At 46.3% G+C, this 17759-nt stretch overlaps 1 protein-coding gene across 11 annotated transcripts in view; it reads right to left on the reverse strand.

Moving 5' to 3' along the window:
* Window positions 1-17759, reverse strand: part of RNF152 (ring finger protein 152) — a 77335-nt gene that overhangs the window by 33258 nt on the left and 26318 nt on the right. The window contains exon 1 of one of the 11 annotated variants that reach the window (XM_084785399.1): window positions 8154-8176. The exons of 9 other annotated variants lie outside the window; for them this stretch is intronic. The gene's annotated coding sequence lies outside the window, so the exon portion shown is untranslated. Of the gene's footprint in view, window positions 1-8153; window positions 8177-11372; window positions 12214-17759 lie in introns of those variants that run through there. One more of the 11 variants, XR_014779913.1, reaches the window with a different exon arrangement.

The following is a 17759-nucleotide window of genomic DNA, read 5'->3' on the forward strand; positions in this document are numbered from 1 at the left end:
GTATGTGTGTGTGTGTGTGATGTGTGTGTAATATGTTGTGTGTTTGTATGTGTGTGTGGTGTGTGTGTGGTGTGTGTGTGTGTATGGTGTGTATGTGTGTGTGGTGTGTGTGTGTGTGTGTGTGATGTGTGTGTAATATGTTGTGTGTGTATGTATGTGTGGTGTGTGTGTGTGGTGTGTGTGTGTGGTGTGTGTGGTGTGTGTGTGTGTGTGTGTGTGTGTGTGTGTGTGTGTGTGTGTTACACCCAGAACTGGTATACACGGTAGAAGTCTCTATTGGCCCAGCACTGATGCTATAATCTATTAATTCTACAGATGTGGCTTTGAATCAATGGGAAATACAAATGCATATTTAGCCCTGAGGTAAATTTTCAAAATCATCACCATAACCGTGGCATAAACACTTATCTTTCTTAAAGCATGTTTCAGAGAGAGCATGCTGCCAAGGGTAACAATTTTTGCCTTGAAATTGCTGCTCAACCAGTAGGGATGGGCACACATTTCGGATTACCATCAGGGTCTTTCAAGGCTGTCTCAAAGTTAACATATCCACAGCAGGATTCCTGGTTCTCTGTGTGCATGTCAGTGTCAGGTTTGGAGGAGCCGAAACCTGCTCCTCCCATCGACTCCCTGTTCAGTCCCTGGCAGCCCTATTCTTCTAGAGGCTCTGGCTCACACCATCACTTTATTTATTTATTTTTTTTTTTAGTATTCAATTTTTTTAAAAAATTCTTTTGGTACTGAGAATTAAATCTAGGACTTCCTACATGCTAAGAAAGTATTCTCCACCTGAGACCCAGCAACCTTATTCTTATCAAAGCTGTTTCTCTCTCTCTCATCTCATCATCTGCTCACCCACAGGCTTGACCTTACATACATCTACAGTCCTTCTTCTCTCTAGTCCGCTGACTCGGGCTCTCTTGTGAGCTACAACCCTCTAGCTGGGAATTTCGACGTTCGTTCAGTGCGGACCTCTGTTCACCTTCATGTGTTAGTCACCGCAGTTCTGGTGTCACGACCCATGCCAGAGCTCACGGCCCTCTCCCAACCCTGCAGTACCTAGTCCTTTCATAAGAAATACACACCACAGCTCCTGTGACACACGTCCACTCCCTGCTCGCCTCCCACAGCTCCCCTCACTCCATCCAGTCCAGCCTCTACTCCCTTTCACTCTCCCAGATCTCTGGCCCACGCTGCCGTGGGCTCCCCTTCACTTCCTTCAGTTTTATGTTCCAAAGCCACGGACTTACTAAGGATTTCCATGAGCCCTGTAGCCGTCTGAATGATGATGGTCCCCACAGGCTCATGTTTTCATGCTTGCTCCCCAGTTAGTGGAACTGTTTGGGAAGGATTGGGAGGTGTGGCTTTGCTGGAGGAGGCGTGCCACTAGGGATGAGATTTTCATTTTCAAAAGTCCATGGCAGATCCAGCTATCTCTGCCTAGAGCTTGTGAATCAGATGTGAACTCTCAGCTCTCTCTCTAGCACCATGCCTGGTTCTCCATGATGGTGAACTAAGCCTCTGAAAGTGCCCGCAAGATCCCAATTAAATGCTTCTTTTCCACATATTGCCCTGGACATGGTTTCTCCTCACAGCAGTCGAACAATAACTAAGACAAGGCCTTTTTACAAATGGCAACATTGCCTAGCATCCTTGTCCATTTTCTTTGTTTGTCATTTAAAAAAAAAAAAAAAAAGGAGACACATATCTGCTAAAACCTAGGCCTCCTCCCTGCCCCAGGCTGTGTGGTATCATCCCATCTCCATGATCCCACATGTGACCCCGGCATCTGGAGCTGTGTTCTGCACTCAGCACACACTCAGATTAAAAGCTGCGTATGGACTCCTCTCCTACCAACCATTAATAAGTCCTGTGAGGGGGCAGGAAGAGCCGGTGCTCACCCACTCTGTTCTGCCTATGTTCCACAACACTATTTAAACTTTTCTAGCTTGTTCAATGTTTTTACAAGAGGCACCGATGCAGCTACAATTTTTCTAATCATTAATAATTTTACCATGTGTCTGAATGACTCCCTATACCCTAAGAGAAAAGGTCTTGGCTTATATGTCAAACACACTGAAAAGGGAGAAATTGAGTGTGGCCTGTAGCTCGGTGTCAAACTGTGTGCTTAATATGTGTAAAGCCTTTGGTTCAATCTCTTACAACTCCAGGGAAAGTAAGTCAGCATCCCCTGACTATCAACCATCCTCACCAACATCCACAGAAGCCCACTGATTATGTGCACAGACTTTGGCTACAAAGGACCTGAACCGGATGCAGTTAATCCACATCTAGACTAGTGACAATGGAATCTGCTTCCACTGCTGTCACCAATGATGAGAGGACAAGACAGGCACTGCCAGCAGATCCTTGGAAGGTAGTAAGTGTGGGAGACATACTAATGACGAGATGTGGGCGGGGCTGTGGCAGGGAAAGCACAAGAGCAGAGGAGGCAGATCTCTGACTTCTCAGTTCTCATCCCTCACCCTCCCACAAGAGACCAAGACCAACCTAAACTCACAACCTTTCTCTCACGTCACTTCACAGGGTAGAGACAGGCAGAGCTCTGGAGGAGCAGCACTGAGTGCAGGCGGAGAGGCTGGCGTCAGCTTCTAGAGTGTACATGAGGGAGGGAAGAGACAGACGGGCAGTACACGTGGCAACAGCACTCAATGCAAGGATGCTCAGTTTTCTCATGTGATGTCACAGTGCCTGCATCCATATTTGATCTGAAGCAGGCAGGAGGCATCTATGCTTCCACAAGCTCTCTAACCATTAATAATTGTGCCACATATTTAGTATTCCTGCTATTTCAAATGATTTCTAGATCACTTACAGAACCCAATACCATGTAAATGCTGAGTAACTCAGTGAGGAACTCATTTTTTTTTCATCCAATGGGAAGATGGCTGGACATGTGGATGAGGAGCCTGGCTATACTGAAACTCTTGTAAAAGGTGAAGTTTTCTGGTTCCTACTCTATTAACACCAAAGCTGAGTACTATACTACACGAACTGTTTCCTTTAGCGACATCTTCCTTTTCGTTTCCTTTAGGATCCTCAAGGCCCATTATTGTCCTTTTCAAGAAGTAAATTTTAGGAGCCAGTGTGGCCACTTCTCTGCTGCAGACACATAATGGAGATCTGAGTCACTGAGTTGAAGCAGCCCAAAGAGACTACCAGAAGGACACCAAAGCCTGTGCATGTTTTTAAACTGTGTAGAAAGATCTTTCAGAAGTCAAGCTGGACACTGCTGTGCCTGCAGCGTCACACGCCCATCCCTCTGGCAGATGGATCTCCATCATCAGCTGAGTCTAGGGGCACCTTGCTACTTGATGAAGCCCTGGCAGGTTCTATGGGTTGAAGGACCATGCTCAACAACATTTCTCAGAGCTCAGCTTCTCTACTGCTAAGATACTAAATATGTCTCCATGGAGACATAGAGGAACATCAGCTATTATGCTCCCTGTCTCGGAAGAGGCTATTCCCTCTCTAGCGCCCAACTGGATTTTACCTGAGTCAGCAATGGCGTAGTGATGAAAGCCTAAGTAAGAGCCACTGGGAGTCAAATGGCAAGCCTTGCTTTGGCAAGACGCTTGACTTGGCCAAGTGTCTGCCTCCCTGTGCCTTCATGCCTCCTTCCTGAGAACCAAGAAAGCACCACCTTACACAGTTCTGGGTGACCAGGTGAGAGAGCCCGGGAAGAACCCACCCACCATGTCATGCATACAATAGGCCGCGTGGGAGGGTGATGTCAGTATTCTACTCCCCATTGTTTTCTTTTAGTGGTTTTAAGTGAGAGTGGGGAAGGAACAAAAGTTCTCTGAGTACTTTCAGTGATTACTCCACCTCCCTGAAATAAGTCCCCTGTAGATCTCAAGTCAGAAATAACCCAAAGGGCTGCTATAATTTCACCAAATTGGCAGCCAGCTCTAATAACCAATAAAACCCAAGCTCCTGAAAGGCAGAACCAAGCTGCAAATAGTTGATTGGATAATAAGGAACTGTACTGAGGGAACTGTGGGAAAAGAGGACTTCAATCCGTACCATTTTCTGTGAAAAGACACTAGGACTGGTAAACAGTACCTAGAATCAGGGAAGCTGAAAACACGGCATGGAACTGTACAGCTTGCCCAAGGTGCTCACGCTGAAGAACTTTCACCCAGATGTGCCCCAGGTCCATACCCAAGTGTCCTAGCCAAGCTCCTGAGCTGCCCAGTCCAAACAGGGAGGGACAGAGGAGCAGGGACAGCACACAGTGTCTTGCCAAGTCCGTATAACAGCTGTGGGAGGGGCATCTTATCTGCCTATTTTACAGATAAATAAACCATCAGAGTCCCTCAGACAGTGAGGTTCACAGTCAAGCTTTAAACTGAGAGAATATAAACCAGACAGTCTGAACACCCAGGCCCACTTAGTATGACCTTTATAGAACCAAGCCTGGATGTTTTCAATGAAACTCAAATAGTTAAGTGGCCAATATGAAGTCACATGACACCAGAGTGGGTGTCCCAATTTGTTCCCTAGTCAAAATCTTACACAATCAGGATCACCATGTGTTCTTGTGCATAAAGGTAATGAGTTTCTTCGATAGGCCGCCATCTTTCCAGCCATGACCCAGAAACCTGACTGAAAATTTCACAGCAGCAGCTGCCAGACATCTTATGATTTATTAAAAAAAAAAAAACACTTTTTAGCTACAACGTCTCCCCTGTGACATGTGAAAAGCAGATAATGTTACCTATTGTCAAAAGCCAGGGTGCATGCACTAGGTGACGGGCTGGCCCCAAAAGCTTATCACATCATGGCTCAAAACACCCGAGGAAGTGAGAGGCAGTGAGGATAGCTGTTGGGAAACAGGTTTCAAAGGAGGAAATTCCAAAATCCTGTTTCTCCTTCAAACAGGACGTGTGAGGATATACATAAATATTCACCAATCCTTAAGACGTGCCCCTCTGAGAAGAAAGACTCCTCTGTCTCCCTGTTCTCTAACACGTCAGATCAAGGAAAGTGTCTGCAGACACTGACGATGTCACTGCTCCCACAGTCAAGGGCGCTGGGTGAGCAGTGCTCTGTACACTGGTGTGACTGCTCCCACGCTCAGGAGCATTAAGTAAGCAGTGCTCTGTACTCCTGGCTGGAATTCAATGTGGCTCCTAAACTAATCACTAGGAGATGAGTCAGTGTCCTCCATGGGACTTCCCCCTGAACTCAGAAGACCACCCCGACATTCAGCCTCCCAGACAACTGCTCTCAGAGAGCTGCGCTAACCTCCCTCAGCAGTTCCTTTGCAGTGAGCCAGTCTAATTAGAGCCATCAGAATCCTCTGGTGCTTTCTTGCTTCCACCTCTGTCTCTCTGTCTCTTTGTCTCTCTCCCTCCTGCCTCCCCCTCCCCCTCCCGACTCTCTGTCTTACTCTCTCCCTCCTTCCCTCCCACCACCACCCCTCTGTGTGTGTGTGTGTGTGTGTGTGTGTGTGTGTGTGTATGTGTGTGTGTGTGTGTGTGTGTGTATGTGTGTGTGTGTATATGTGTGTATGTGTGTGTGTGTGTGTGTGTGTGTGTATGTGTGTGTGTGTGTGTGTATGTGTGTGTGTGTATATGTGTGTATGTGTGTGTGTGTGTGTATGTGTGTGTGTGTGTGTGTGTGTATGTGTGTGTGTGTGTGTATGTATATGTGTGTGTGTGTGTGTGTGTGTGTGTGTGTAGTAGTAGTAGTAGGGCTGCACATATATGTACAGGCCGGAAGACAACCTAGGCTGTCTTTCCTGAGATGTCATCTACCTTGTTTTCTGAAAGAGTCTTTTGTTGGCCTGGGACTTGCAAATTAAACTAGGCTGGCTGCCCAGTGAGCCCCAGGGATCTGCCTGTCTCCACCCAGAACAGGGACTTCAAGTATGTACAACCAAGATAACCAAGGGGTTTTGGTTTTTGTTTTTTGGGTCTTGGGGGGGGTTGTTTTGTTTTGTTTTTGTTTTTAACTTAGGTGCAAGGGTGGAACTCAAGCCCTTATCCTTGCAAAACAGGTACTTTATAATTGCCCAGACTAGACATCAGGACTTCAACAGCTTTCCAGGTGACTCTCCTAGGCAGCCGAAATTGAGACCCACAGCTACAGAAGGTAAGGTGCACACCTGCCGCTCCCTTCACAGGCACTAAGCACCATGAAGCACTTAACTAAAAAATACTAAATAGCCTGGGTGTCAAATTCACAGACACAATCTGTTCACTGCATAATTGAAAAGCTCTCAACTCTGGTCCCCTGATTCTCCTTACCTCACCACCCAGCCTGCAGCTTCAGGTAAATACAAAGTACTACTCGAAAGTAGTCTTATTTACACAGCATTTGGTAGTCTATATACTTAGAAGATACATTGTCCCATTTAGCCACAATAAGAACTGTAGAATACATCCATCCCTGCAGTTTCTGTGACAAATTTCAAAATAGTTCGAAGCCTAAAACGTTGCTAATGTACTACATCACGGGCTTGAGACCAGGTATCTTCAATTTGCCCCAAAAGCCAAACTCAATGGCACAGATGGCTCTTTCAAGGCTCAGGTGGATTTGTCCCTTTTTCCTTTTATAGCCTCTAACAGCTTCTGCATGGGAGGCTCAAAGGCCCTTCCTAAGTGCTCTCACCTCTTGACTCTGTCATCTCATCTCCTACTGTGAGCTCTGACTGTCCCTCTTAGGAAGACTCTCCTGACTGCATTGGGTCCGCCCTGATACCCTGAACCATGTAACCGCTTTTGTGAGGTCTATTCGCATGTAAGTTTTTGGATGAAGGGAAGAGCATCTTTGGGGCTGCTGTGCACTGTGCATCTCCACTACTTACACTGTGCCCTCCTCCCTTGCTCGAAGGTCCTGTGCTGGGTGCCTTGCCAAGTATAGACTCCCCTGGTAAGAGAGTCTCAGTGAGGAGTTTCCTAGGTAAGGCTAGCCTGCGGGCACACCTGGGGGGGGACTCTTCTTAATTGTGTTCATTGTGGCCGGAAATGCCACCCTGAACCGAGTGACATCACTCAGTTTTAGTGCTGAAATGTATGAGTGGAGAAAGTGAGCCAGCCGAGCAGGAGGCATGCATGCATTCTCTCTGCTCTTCTCAGTGGGTGCTGCTAGCTGCTTCAAGCTGCTGCCTTGACTTTTCCCAAACTGAAAGACTGAAACAGAGAACAACTGCAAGCCAATTAGGCAATTCTTCCCCGGAAGGTGCTTTTGTCCACGTATTGTGTCCCCAGAACAGAAAAGGAGTTTTTCAATTATGCAGTGAACAGATTGTGTCTGTGAATTTGACACTCATGATATTTTTTTTTGCATTTTTATTATATTTTTATGCATACATTTATATTACTGCACATAAGTAAAATAAACTACCTACAGCAAGAAGAACCAGGAATTATATAAATGTTACATTCTTATTGTTTTGGCTATTTGTATTTGACAACCTTGAAGAAAACATATTTCCTATCTTGGTGAGTCTAAAATTCTGAATGTAAATCACCATCTATTATATCTCAACTCTACCAACTTAAAACATCTATCTAGACCTAAAAACATCTTATCCCTAAATAACTAAGCTTAATTGTAAGACTAAATTATCTAGTCTTCAACCCCATCAGAGATTTGAGAAGGAATAAAACTTAATTACTTGAATAAACAGGGATTAAATGACAGAGACAGTTTGGTGCCTGAAAAGTCACCCAAAACTCTCTATAATGGTGGAGCATCATCTTCAGCCTTCTGGCCCAACATATCTGACAGACATATTTGTGAGGCAGGAACTATTGAGGACTTGCTTACCCTGTCTTGGCAGAGTTTGGCAATTGACTCTGCCTGCATCCAAGCTTGCCCATTTACTTCCAATAACTTGAAAGTGCTATTGCAGGCTGCTTAAGATAATTAAGTAATACAAGCTAATTGTTAGTTGATCAAATCATGGTCATGTCAATTACTAGTCTATTTTTATTACAAGAATATACATCCTAGGTTTAACAGATAGATATGATTCTATAGATAGATAAGGTAAAATAGTTAGACAAGATCTTCCTTCAAAAGACTCAGAGACCTGCAGAATATGGAATATAAAGCCGTTTCATTATTTTAAGGATTCTTTGACAACAAGACAGGATAACTTCCGGCAACACCCAGCCTACCTCAAAGAAGATGATGAGCATCAAAGAACCTCCTTGTGGAGATGGCTTCAAATGTGGCAAACAAGCCACTGGGCAAAATGTCCATTTCTGCCATAAACAGAATTCTATTTAGTATTTTTTAGTTAAGTGCCTCATGGTGCTTCGTGCCTGTGTAGGGAGCAGCAGATGTGCACCTTACCTTCTTTAGCTGTGGGTCTCAGCTTTGGCTGCCTAGGAGAGTCACCTGGTCAGCTGTTGAGAGAGATGTACACATTCCTGGCAAAAGTCTCAAGGAAGAGATTCTGATGGGTCACACCCACTTCCTCTGTGATGAACACAATCACTTCAGAATCAGAGGAAACCATACTGTGGCGCTTGTTTTCTCTTCCTTACAACTAAGAGAATTAAAGAGGGATGAGGTGACATCTGATAGTGCCAGCAAGCCATTTTCTGGAATTGAGGGTTATTTCAGCCAGCGCCTTCAGAAGGCAATATGGGTTTCTGCGTAGGAATAGATGTCTATCACTAACTTGTGATTTCTCTACCCTCCCCCATCACTCCCCGCTTCCATAGTGCATTGGAATCCAGTGCTGATTCACAGACACTTTAACAATGGAAGAAAGTAAGCAAAGCCAAGCAAATCGCAGTGCCAAGCCTTTGTCTGTGTCCAGCCTGGTGTGAAAATAGCCGGGGATCAATGCTGCACTGGAGTGCAACTCGCATCAGAGCAGCAGGCTAATGACCTCCCCAGACTGCAGAGAACTCATTGGCTCTGTTTGGAAAACTGGAAAACAGCATCAAAAAGGGCTTGGGAAGGTCAGTGGAAGAAATTGAGTGAGCAGATAAGTTAAATGAGCTAATGGTGGTGGGGCAAATGGGGCACTGCTAGAAAGAACTGCATAGTTTGTGGGCCTGGAATATGCAAGCTCCACCCTCTAAGATTATAGACTGAAGGCAGAACAACTCCTAAAGCCCAGCCCAAAGGGATGTGAGAGAGGCAGCTGAGCTGGGGGTCACAGCTCAGAAAAGCAAGTTACTGTGTTTTCTAAGGTTTTTCTGTAAGAGGGGTACATTTGCTTCTGTTGCTGTGATAAAATACTGACTCAAGGTAACCTAGAGAGAAAGGGTTTCATTTCTGCTTACACATCCGAATCATAGTCCATCACTGAAGAATTAAGGGATGAGGAACAGGAACCAAAGCAAAACCAAGGAGAAACACTATTTATTGGCTGGCGTTCCATGTCTTGCTCAGCCTGCTCCCTTATACTACCCAGGACCACAAGACCAGGGGTGGCACTGCCCACAGTGGGCTGGGACCTCGCATGTCAATAGTCAATTAAGAAAATGCTCCATAGATATAGCCACAGGCCAGTCTGAGAGAGGCAGTTCCTCGGTGTGTTAAGTTGACAAAATCCAGCACAGGATATAGGATATAGCTCAGGGAATTCTGACTTATAAGGACTTACCTATTAAAATGTAACAATATCATTATTTTGACAACATCTCAGCCTCAAAACTAAAGTGCTGGGGGCAGGATGGCCAAACACACTTGTAATCCCAGCACTGGGGAGGCAGATCGGGAGTATCTCTCTGAGTTTCAGGCCAATCTCTTTTATATAATGTTCCCAAACAGCCAGAACTACAAAACAACACTTTAATGAGAGCAAGAGAGAAAGAGACAGACAGACAGACAGACAGACAGACAGACAGACAGACAGAGACAGAGAGAGACAGGGAGCAAAACAATTACATGACTAAACTAGAAATAAAACACTTGTTAAATGTTCCCTTCCCCTCACGCTTTAATAACACTGATGGATATTTCCCTACATTCTAGTACAGAAAGATTCCTCAGTTCTAATCACAGCTCTGTCACCAACTTCACTTCAGACGAGTCACTCAACCTCACTGGGCATCCACAAAGTGAGACGCTGGTTCTAAAAGCTTCCAAAAGATTCATTAACAAAATTCACTGGCTGACTTCTTAAATTTGACTCTGAGTTCGTGAGCAGAAATGATGAGAGAAAAGCCAGTGAGCAAGACACTTAAAAACTAGATGCTAAAGAAAACACCCAAACTGGAAAACCATGCTTCCCCAAACACCAAGGACCTGGGTCTGGGAAAGCAGCAAACACTGGGGACCCAAGATTTCATTCCCAAGACACTTTGGACTTGTCTGCAGGAGACGCTCAAATGCAAGTCACCTCCAACACCCAGAGCCAAGGATAAGCCAAGAAGGACTAGATGTGGTGAGCCATAGTCTTAGCATGTGAATCCCAGACAGAATCAAGGCTGAGACCCTTCAGCCCAAGGAAGTTGCCAGCAGAGCCTGCTAGGTCACCGATCTGCCCTGGTTTGAATGTGAACTCCCTTTTTCAGCTTCGTCTCCAGCTAGTATGCTGTTCTGAGAAGTAGTGGAAGCTGTAGGAGGTGGGCAAAGCCAGCTGGACCAAGCTCGTTGATGAGTGCTACATCTTACCCCTGTACTCTCTGTTCACTGTTCTCCATGAGGCAAAATTGTTCTTCACCACAGGTTCCCACCACTGTGAGGTTCTGCCCAACCACACAGGACACACAGCCATGGGCTGATCTCCCTGAAACCACGAGCTGAACTCTTTCCCCCCTTTAAGTTGTTTCCATCAGGTATTTGGTTATAGGGACAAGAAGGCTAACATAGGTGGCCGCCTATTGCAGTTGGGGCGGCGGGGGCGGGGGGAGCCTTACTGCACGTTCCTTCCTTTGTCCTTCCTGGTTTCTTGTCCTTACACACAGCGCAAGGTTCCCTTGAGGACCTGGAGAGTTAGCCACAGAACACACAAAGTAAATTCAGAGAGCTGCCAAATCCTCCAGGGATTTGGACCCCCGACTGGCTAGCTCCTGTGACAAATGTGCCTGCGTAAGTGGAAGAACCTAGGGGGAAGTGACAGGAAAATTGAGGGCTTGCCATAAAAGCTATCTTCAAATAGCCATAATTATCACAATAGCATCACCTGAGCATTATTTACAAACATCCTCATGCACAGTTGGTCCTTCCTCTCCTAATTGTCCTCTTCTAGAAGCACAGCATTGCTCAGGACAATTAATTAAGTAGTAAAACAGGGGGGAACAGGCATTTTTCAGAGCCCTGGTCTAACGCAAACAGGTACAAGCAGCAAAGAGAGGGAACCTGCTCCCCCACCACACACACATACCCTGTGTGTGGACAACTTCTACAGCGGTTATATCATGGGGTCACAGCTTTCAACCCCTGTCAATGATTACCCACAACATTATAATAAGAACAGAGCATAGAAAGCTTTTGTTTTTCAGCTATTAGAACTAAGACCTCAAGCCAGGCATGGTGGCATTTATGTTTAATACCAGCATTGGTTGGTGGTCATTCTTGGCTACAGAGCAAGTTCAAAGCCAGCCTGAGGCAAACTTTGTCTCAAAAGTAAGATAAAACAGAGATTATAATGGTTGTATAGCTTTCACTGTTGACTCGACACAAACTAGAATCACCCCGGAAGAGTCTCAGTGACATATTGTCTATATTGGATTAGCATGTAGACTTGACTGTGGGGAACTGTCCAAGGTTAAGCGTTGTAGGAAGACGCAGCCCACTGCGGGCAGTACTATTACATAGGCTGAGGGAACCCTGGACAGTCTAAAAGTGGGGAGCTCAAGTTGAGCACAAGCAAGTGAGTGAGCGTATGTCTCTACGCTCTGCCCTGGCCGTGGATGGGATCTGAGCAGCTGTTCTAAGTTCCTGCCACTGTGACTGTCTTGTCACGATGGACTGTAATCTAGAATTCTGGACTGAAATAAATTCTTTATGCCCTAAGTGGTTTTTTTGTTGTTGTTGTTCAGTGTTTTATCACAGTTACGGAAATGAAACTAGAACAAATATTTGTGGGCGTGAAATGACATAGCCAACCAAGGTCACCTCATCTAACTGGGGTTTTCAAGGCTTCCTCCACAAGAACTTGACCCACTGGCTCCACATGGCTTCAAAATCATGGTGAAACTAAAACAACTTTTATATTAAAAGCTGTCAGTTTTTTTCTAATCCCTTAGGGCTCTGAACACTCTGGCTTGAATCCTGAAAAAAAAAAAAGGAATTTTCAATTGCCACACATTGAAAGAAAAAAAAAAGCACTTTAGCTATAAGCAGTAACAGTGACAGGATAGAAAGCATCCTCCCAGCCCAGGGTTGCTGCAGTGCTTCCTCTGAACCTCTGGTACTAGTTTGAAACTGCCAACACTCCTGCTTCAAGGCCTCGTTAGGGTCATTACAGGCGTAAAAGTAGCAGAGAATCTCACACTGCAGTTCCATGCCATCCATGGTTTGGCCAGCCATTGAAAGTAGGAGTTTGGCCTCGGTTTACCCTGTTTTCAGGTGACAACCTGTTGCAGACTCTTCTTGATCAGGAGTTATTTAGAGTGATTGCCATGGAAGTGTTTAAACATTAACCTAAAACGTGTTTCCCAAGACAGGCATTTATCCCACGATGGTACCTCGGCAGATATGGAAGCAGCAGCAGCGGAGAGCACAAGGCCCGTATTGAGGGAGTGGGTCAAGTCCAGCTTGATTTGGGGTCTGTGCTGTTGGTAAGTCTATTGAAATGTGCAAAACCAGTTAACCCTCCCAAGGAGTTAGAAACGCCTGAACTGGTCTAACCTGAAACATCATCACAATCCCATATTCAGGCTTCACTTACCACTTCCAAAAGCTCGCCTTCCCCAGCAGAGGTGTCTATGAAGTTCTGGGACACTCTGAGATTACAGGTAGGGCCCACCCACGAACAGAGCAGCTGTGACCTCCTGCCCAGGTCTCCTAGGACAGGAGGCTTTTGTTGGCACCATAGCTCTCTGTATCTGAAGGTGACTAGAGTTTCATCAGCCGCTCTGCCCACAAGCCACCTAGAGATGTGTCTTTTGTATTCATGAACACTAAGATGTAGATTCTGTCCTGAGATCTAGCCTCTTTTGGAAATATTCTCCCATGTCATCTCCCTAGACTTCTCAGAGCAGCTCATGACTTGTTCGCATCCTCCATCTTTTGCAGGCTAACTTGTAGTTGGGCAAGCCTTCAGAACTCCTTCCTAGGCCTGGCTGGCCCCTAGGTAAAGACCTCAATGGGCCCTCTGCACTGGAGGCTTGTTCTTAATTAGTCCCTCAGTCCCAGCCTAGAGCTGCCAATTCCTTGGAGATGGAGTTACAGTGGCTGCCCTCATGATCACCTCTGCTGTTTCCATGAGCTCTGCCAGAGGCTTGCAGTCGGCACCCTATTAATTGCCTTGCAGACATCATGACTCAGCAAAATTCCCCTACTTTCACATACATGAGAGAACTGGGACCCATATTAATAAGAAATATGTGTTAAATTTATTTGGCAAAGCCAGGATGAGTCCTGGGGTCTCCTGGCTTGTCCCTGCTGTACGATTCACACCTGGGGAAACTCTTAGGTTTCTTATGCGCCACTAACTGCAGGAGCACAGAAGAGGCATTTTCTAACCCACACAGTCCCCTCTGAAGAGTCTCACAGCACAATCCCATATTAAAGACAAGTGTGAGGAGCTCCCTCAGGTGCCTGCCAGTCACAGCACCGTTCAGCAGCAGACATGTGCTCGCTCTACCTTGCAGAATGGGACAGAGGAGGCATCTGCTCATATTCCCACCTCAGTGCTTCTGATAAAGCCAGTTGTTTCAAACAAAACAGGAAGAGCTTTGGTACTCCCCCACTGGTCCCATCTGAGCTCCTTGGCTGCAAGCTCAGCTGGCTTCAGTGAAATCAGCAACGGAGCATGATAGGAGAGTTGAGCAAATGCAAACTCCAAGATGCTTCAAAGTGCTTCAGGACTGTCACACAACACATTCCCTGGGCGCCATGACACAGCCACTAAAAACAACCAACAGCCCAGCTCAGAGTTGTGGGGAGAGCTGGGGCTGCATGCCATCCACGTTGCCACATGCTGTCTTGAGATGAGCTAAGCTGTGAATGGCTCTCAAACCATGGGAGGAAGTTGTATCCCTCACAAGATGTACTGAGATCCTAAGTCCCTAGTAATGTGGGACTTCAGCGAGCCCTCACCATGTACGCTTTTTGGAAATTGGGTCACTAAAGGTATAATTAATTAAGATTAGGTCATATAAAACAGGATTGGCTCTTCATCCAGCTTGAAGAGTACTCTTATTAATGGAAAGCCTATAGCTGAGACACAGTCACGTGATAAAAGAGACAGCTAGAAGTGGAGGAACCCCAGCCTGTGGAACACCAAAGATTGCTAACAATGTGGGAAGCTACAAAGCCAAGGAGGGACTCTTCTCTGTGAGCTTGGGAGGCGCATGGCCTTGGACTTCCAGATTCTAGTACAGGAGAGCCCGTACTGTTTTCACTCATTCGTGGTGTGAGATTACTAGATACCTAGGACATTAGTGTCACCAAATAATCACACAAGCATCCCAATGTGGAAACAGTACCAGATGGCAAAGAAGTAAATCAAGAGTATGTCCAGGAACATCTTCCCAGCAGCTCCACAGGCTTAGAGAGAAGTCAAGGCTCCCTCCCAAAACCTCAGTCAGGCTGGAGGCAGGGACAGGCAGCCTGGCAGCAGCAGGCACTGAGGAGTGTTTCTTCCTCTATACACATAACATCCTTCCTCCTGGACTTCTTGTTTCCCCTGTGCCTCCTGTGCTCATGGGAAGCTGCGAACCTGGGCTCTAGAGCCATTACCGTGCTTAATCTTCAGAGCTACATGGCAGCAAGGAGGCAAAAACCAGAAGCTCCATTTTGCCTGTCTGCCTGCTCACTGCTTGCTTCTTGCTTGTTTGTTTGCTTTAGCTAGATGAGAACTCACTACGTAAACCAAGCTGGCCTCAAACTCGGAGCACTTCTCTTGCCTCACAAGCCCTAGGAATACAGGTGTGGGCCACCACTTATGGCCTCGTCCCTAATGTATGTGTCTATCAGGCCTCTCAGGTGTGGGAGTTCAAGGTCAGCCTGGGCTACATAGAGACCCTAGGAACAAAAGAAGAGAGTGAGAGGAAAGGGGCATGGGGAAAAGATGGGAGGGGAGAGGAGGGGAGAGGAGGGGAGGGCAGGGGAGGGGAGGGGAGAGGAGGGGAGGGGAGGGGAGGGGAGGGGAGAGGAGGGGAAGGGAGGGGAGGGCAGGGGAGGGGAGGGGAGGGGAGGGCAGGGGAGGGCAGGGGAGGGGAGGGGAAGGGAGGGGAGGCTGGTGGCCTTTTCCAGTTGCCCAGGTACCCTTGCTGCAGATTCCGTTTATGGATGCTCCTACAGACTTTTTATGTGTAGTATTTGGGAGGGCTGAGAATGGACCTTTGGTGACACCCAAGGCCATCTGGGGATGAAATGACTCCTTCCCCAAGTAATGTTTCTAAATGGTATTTTTTTTGGGGGGGGGATCACAGCCAGGGGCCAGGGCCAGACTGTAAGGGTTAAGCTGAAGAGGCTGGAAATAATAACTACTACTCAGAGAAGCTTCTCTTTAAGATGGATGGTGAGGGCTGGAGAGATGCACGGCTGCTTGAGTGCTAAGAATAAGAGAGGGTTCAATCCTGGTCAGGACAATTATACCACCCATCCAAGACTCAGGAATCATGACAGGAGAGGACTTAGAAATGATGTAAGCAGCCGAAGACAAAGAGAAAGGCAGTGAAATACTGTCATGACCCCACACAGCTGTGGCTGCCTGCAATAGGCCTACAACAAATTGGACCTACCAACAGTCAGCCATGGATCAAGGAGGAGCCAGTGGGGCCCCAGCGCTCTCTGTTGAACTGCTGGATACTGGTGGATTCTGAGAGAGGGGCAGTCACTGCCCCCTTGTGTACGCACTGCGGAACCCATGTCACACCATGATCACTCCAATTCTTCAGCTTCTTGGACACTGATACTGTATCTGATGGTTCAAGTCAACTGTGATGCTCACCAACTGAAGTTACTATATACCACATAGGTTAAGAGCATCCAGACCCACAAGGCTGTCCCCGCTGTAGATTCTGGTTAAAGGCCCCAGGCCTGTCCCACATCTGATTGGATGTTCCTACAGCTCTATTCACAATTTCATTACTTTTCTAGAGAGCTTTGACTTTTCTCTAAGCCTGTGGAGCTTCTGGGAAGATGCTCCTGGACATACTGTCAATTTACTTCTTTGCCATTTGGTGCTGTTTCCAAGTTGGGATGCTTGTGTGATTCCTTGGTTACTTTAATGTCTTAGGGATCGATGAACCTCATACCATAAATGAGTGAAAAGACAGATATCTACTAGAATCTGGAAGTCGTAGGCCATGTGCCTCCCAAACCCACAGATCTCAAGAATGTCTATTACTACTGTGTTATTATAAAGGATCAGTGCAGAGCAGTTAAATGGAGGAGACACACAGGGAAAGACGTGCAGGTGAGGGTCACACAGCACCTTAACCTCTGTAGGCCAGCTGAGACTCGGTGGGTCTCAGGCCAGTAAGAAACATCATCTCAAAAAACAAGGTTGGCGGCACATGACAAATGACCCCTGAGGTTGGCCCATGGGCTGATCACATGAATGGGCAGCCACATACACACATACACATTCTCTCTCTCCCTCTCTCTCTCTCTCTCTCTCTCTCTCTCTCTCTCTCTCTCTCTCTCTCTCTCTCCATAAATTGTTCAGAAAATCACAAAGATTTAGAAATTCTGTGACAGGAACTGGGGCACTAAGACCAGATGTCCGTGTCTTGCCAGAGCATTCCCTCAGTCCTCCAACTAGGTTTCCAGCACACATTCCCCACGGCGACCCTTTGCCATATGGGAAACTGCGGCCAGTTTCTACCCTGTGTCGGCCTGAAAATATGAAAAGCCCCTGGACAAAATGGAAGGTTTAGTTTTCAGATTTAAATGTCTACTTATTTCAAAATGAATTAGTTGTGCTCTGGGTTTTGTGATGTTTAATTCATTAATGATAACTCCAGCTCGAGAATTGAAAAGGAAATGGCTTCTAGGATAAAATTAAATATGAAATGCTAAGCAGTGATTCATGGCTGTTCTATCTAAATTACTAATCCATGTGGCAAAGCTGGTTGGGAAAAAAAGGAAAAAAGATACCCCCTTACACACACCACCCCTGCTTCTGTATACTTGGTTGAATTGCTTTGCAAACAGCCTCAGTTCCCCATAACACTCCCAGCAGCTCCCTTTCCCCTGTGGAATTTATTGCTTAGTCTCTGTTGTTAGAAAGACAGTCTTGTGGGCTAACTCATTATTCCTTCAAAACAAGGTTTTTCTAAACACTAGAGTTTAAACTACAGCCTAATGGAGTTTTAAGACCAAGACAAAATTACCAAGTTATCTGTCCCAATCTCCAAAGAAACCTACATAAAGCCTTCTTAAAACTTGGCAATTTCCTCTTAATTGGCAGGGAAGGCTGGCCAACTGGGGTTCAATTACATATTCCTCCATTTGATCAACAGGCAGAACTATAATCATGTTTGCAGAAACCTGTATGATACTTCCAACATGTCACCAAGCCTCCTAACACCTGCCAATTCTGTTCTTATACCATCGTGGGGGCTCACAGCCTAGGCAAGAGTAGGCAGACAGCAGGACAGTGACCCAAAACCCAGGAAACTCTGCCCACATCCCCACAGAAG

Source organism: Acomys minous (assembly GCF_964271855.1).
Source record: "Acomys minous genome assembly, chromosome: 1".
Lineage (NCBI taxonomy): Eukaryota > Metazoa > Chordata > Mammalia > Rodentia > Muridae > Acomys > Acomys minous.